This window comes from Papaver somniferum, unplaced genomic scaffold, assembly GCF_003573695.1.
Source record: "Papaver somniferum cultivar HN1 unplaced genomic scaffold, ASM357369v1 unplaced-scaffold_55, whole genome shotgun sequence".
Taxonomy (NCBI): Eukaryota; Viridiplantae; Streptophyta; class Magnoliopsida; order Ranunculales; family Papaveraceae; genus Papaver; species Papaver somniferum.
The window spans coordinates 175164-179539 of record NW_020648193.1 but is presented as its reverse complement, the minus strand read 5'-3'; the positions used below and the strand labels follow the sequence as shown (position 1 = coordinate 179539).

The 4376-nt window shown below is 37.0% G+C and overlaps 1 long non-coding RNA gene across 1 annotated transcript; it reads right to left on the bottom strand.

The window, feature by feature from the left end:
- Window positions 1-731: 731 nt before the first annotated feature.
- On the bottom strand, window positions 732-2281 carry LOC113343144. The gene is made up of 2 exons (XR_003357060.1): window positions 1648-2281; window positions 732-1467 (listed from the first exon to the last, which is right to left on the bottom strand). It is a non-coding gene; the product is annotated as an uncharacterized LOC113343144 (long non-coding RNA).
- Between the last annotated feature and the right edge of the window lie 2095 nt (window positions 2282-4376).

Genomic DNA, 4376 nt, shown 5'->3' with positions numbered 1-4376 from the left:
CAACAAAATTATCATAATGCAATTTAAACAAAGCATGGAACGCACAACTAGACAATGTATGAGTTTGGTAAATGTAAATCTTTGTAAACGAAAAACAACAATGGTTACAAAAAATTTAAATGTATTCCCACCTCTTTTGATGACAAGCCTCGCCTACCTTAAGATCCACGATCCACTGGTTCATCCTTGAATCGATCATTGTTAATAAAGACTAACTGTTAATCACAAAAGAACTCTAAAAATCTATCCAAAATGGCTCACACAAGAATCATAAAATTATATCTAATGATTCTAGGTCCATTTAAAGTTCTACACTTTTTACTATCTATCTTTAGCATATCTAAGAGTCACTAATTCAATTAGATTGATTCTATAATTCATTTAGCTAAAGTCTTATGAATATATACAACCTTGCAGAAGGAATCAAAGGCTAATTCAGACCATGAGGGTCCAAAAATACAAAATAAGCTTCCTGGCCCTAAGCCCAAGCCCATGGGTCTGATCCAACACGGCCCACTAAACCAACCGATTACACAAGGCCTGGCCCAACCGGGTCAACTAACGGTCACTAACGGTCAAAGGGTCAACTAACAGTCCACGTCCGTCCAAGGTCAAGTCCATGGTCAGCTAGTCAAAAACTCAGGTCCAGTGACTCAGTGAGTCAAACTGATTCGACTCAGTCAGATAAACTGAGTCAGGTAAGTCAGCTACACTGACTGGGATGACAAATAGGTCTAAAATCAAGTATAGATTCACTTCAATTCTAACACTTACAACTCTAACTCAAGTTCGACTTCAATCTACTCATTGCATCAATTCATTGAATCTTAAAACAAACTTCATAATCAAATACAATTACAAGCACTGGTTACCTGCAATTGCAGTTCCAAGCTTTACAGCAACACTAATTGCAATTTTATAACCAACACCAAATCCAATTACAGTCATCTTCAATCACTTTCTCTAGTTCACATACCCTTGATCCATTCATCTAACTTGCAATTCATTTAGAATCACAACACCATCTACACTCACTAATCTCAACTTCATAAACAGTCCACATTAACCTCAGTTACAACCTCATATCCATCTTAGCCACAACCTGATCAACCTCATACATATACACCATCCCAAACCACCAAGTCAATTACAACCACAGCTCCACTAACATCTACCAATAACAGTTCTATTTACCTTCAGACATCATTGCCACACCCTTCATCTGCACATACAATTCCCAGTAGATTTAACCAATCCATTTTCTCAAACTCATCAGAGATACCACCAATTATACCCAAAACAGCTCCTTGTAACACCAGTCCTAATATTACAACCTCAACAACAATCATTACCCATCCAAATTCAACCTCCATCTCCACCAGTACATCTATGCTCCCCTATAACAACATCATCACCACCACCGCTAAACTCATCTCAGCAATTTCATTCACAACATTACATCTCCACCTGCAAATTCAATTACACAGAAAACACCACCAATAAACCATCTTCAGTTTTGTTTCAACTCCACCTTTACAATTCATACCTAACTCATACATCTAATCCATGTCAATCAACTTCATTTACTCAAACAAGAACTTAATCAAAATGATTACAAATATCTTTAATTCAGTAAAGAAAATTTACCTCAGTTCAAGTTCCTTGAACAAAATAGCAGACGAAAATTCCTTTCCTTATCCACTCTATAACCATCTCAACCCTAATAACATGCTCATCATCTTCTTACCAACAGAATCGAGCCCTAATTCTGTATCAGCCACAACTCATCAACCTCAAACTTCAATATCAACTTCAATTTACCAAATTCCAGAATCCCAACTAATAACCTCAAGTAATTCTTCGGTCTAAACCTAATTCATGACCAACCCAACTCTAATCAATCCTATTAGAACATCAATTTCGTCTTTCAATTGTTCTCTGTATTTTGAACGAAACCCTAACTGTTCAATTCTTCATGAAAAACTCCATAACTTATAATCAACTCCAACCCTTTATTTAATCAGCTAAACCCAATCCATAAATCTTCTTATACGTCATCAATTCGAACTTTAATTCGATTCTCCTCAGAAACCTTAACTTGATTCTCTGATTCATCTTTTCTTCTTCAACAACAACAACTTCGACTCCTCCATCATCTAAAAATCTCCATCCCCAAGTTACTTTCACTCAAAACTCACTCTCGACTCATATGTCTCTCGCAGAAGCAGAACCGGAGGAAGAAGAGAAGAAAACGAAAGGAGAAGAAAGAAACAGAAGAAGAAAGAATAATGAAAAGAAGACAAAAACGAGTTAATCTACTCGGTTGAGATAAGGCCGATCAAAATTGCTAAACGCACCCGAAAAATTGATACAAGCATCCAAGGCGGCGAAACTATAAGATGACTATTTTTCCCTTCAGTAAAACTGATGGTTATTTCTCCATCTGGTATCGGATTGACACGTTCGAGTAGTCCTTTGCGCATAACTTTTCGAGATCTATCCGACGGTATTAATTTCGTATCTAGATAGTTATTATATTAATTTCTACTAATTGACGTTCGTGGTAAACTAATCGAGTCATTAGTGGTTAATTCATCTCTTGACTAGTTTAATGGCGTTGACGAACTTGAGGGTCCTTACAAAGAAGAACAAGGACAATGCAAAGAAGGAGAATGACAAGAGGAAGATAATGAGGAAGAGGAAGAAGAGGATGAAAAGGAAGGAAAGGAGGGAGAGGATGAAGAGGCGGAAGATCAAAAAATTGTTCATGTTAAAGAGAAAAAAAAGCCGAAGCTTCCTAGTGCTAGATACTCACACATTCCTCCTGATAATTTGTGTTATCACCAGTGAACCAAACTTATGGTACTCCAAATGATGGAGGGGCAGCATTGTTTGGCTACAAACACTCATGGGATGCGAAGATTTATGCGACAAATGTATTCTTTAAGTTCATTCTTAACTAACAAAATGTTTTTTGTTTTGGGACATGTTTTTTCAAGTATTAATAGTGTTATGTTCTTTTAGTAGGATCATAATAATGCAGTTCGTCTTATTAAACGTCGAAAGGCGTCCACATGGGATCTTTCTTTGAAGTGTGAAGAGTTTTAAGCGAAGGTTAAAGAATGTGTGTTTGTAGAGCTATTGAGTATGCACATGTGGATTTTGACGTTGTTTCCGTATCCGAATTTCTCGAGAGGCATTATCCCGAGATATATACTATGCATCTTCCATTTGGCGAGATGGGAATTACTCCCGATGATTGCCATAATATCACCGGCTTACCAGTGGAAGGTAAATGTCTTCGAGAAGGCTACAACCCCTCGATGTCTTATGAAGCTCTTGAACAATTCTCTCTAAAATGTCTAGGATGGGATGCAAAAAAGTCTCAATTGAGTTTAGACGTTCTGTGAGGTCCCCTAAACGTGGCGATGAGTATAATCTAAGAGACTCAAATGGAGCATTGAAGAAGAAGTTGAAGAAATTCAAGTTGGTAAAGTTGAAGGAAGTATTTGGAGGGACAAAAAATAAGGTGGAGAAAGGAAAGTTGGTGATGGACAGGGATACCCTTAGGCATCATGTCACCGCTTATTGGTTATATCAGCTAGGAACTATCATTTTCCCCGACTTCTGGAAATAGGGTTGATGCACATTATCTACAGCTTTTGGAGAATCTCGATGAGATTAACAAATACTCTTGGGCCGCTGGGGTGCTTGCTTTTGTTCTAGGAGAGATGAGCAAAGGGTCGAGGATTAAGACAAATCAAATTGGAGGTTATTTAACTCTTGTTCAGGTGAGTTTCTACATTGTTAATTATAAAATTATTTGCTAAATTTTTCTGCTTGCAATTCAATTTTTATGTATGTGGTTAATATTTTCGTATAGGTTTGGATTTACGACCACTTCCCTTCATTGGGATTTTCTCAGGAAAAGAAACCTTATCCCTATGGCCAACCTACAACCGGAAAATGGTTGTTTTTGGATGCACAAAAGAATTCTAAAGAAGAGCAGTTGACTTCGTTGAGGGAGAAATTGGATAAACTTACGGTGACGATGTGGTATCTTTTACGGTGAACAATGTAGTTAATGAAGTTAGGTTTTGAAACAGAAACTTCGGCAACCTGGAAAAACAGACTTGGCCAAAATGCTAAAAGTTCGGCTACCTGGTATATTTGTGCAGGTAACCGAACATTTTGTTCAGTAGTATGTGTAATCCTACTCTGTAACCGAACTTTTATCTTTCAACTCAATAAATTACTAACTTAACCCAATAATTAATATCACACTTCAAAAAACATACTATTTCATTGATAAGCATACTTAGTTCCATTACATGTGTCATTTAATCATCTTCAAGTGAAACTTGACCTTCATGTAC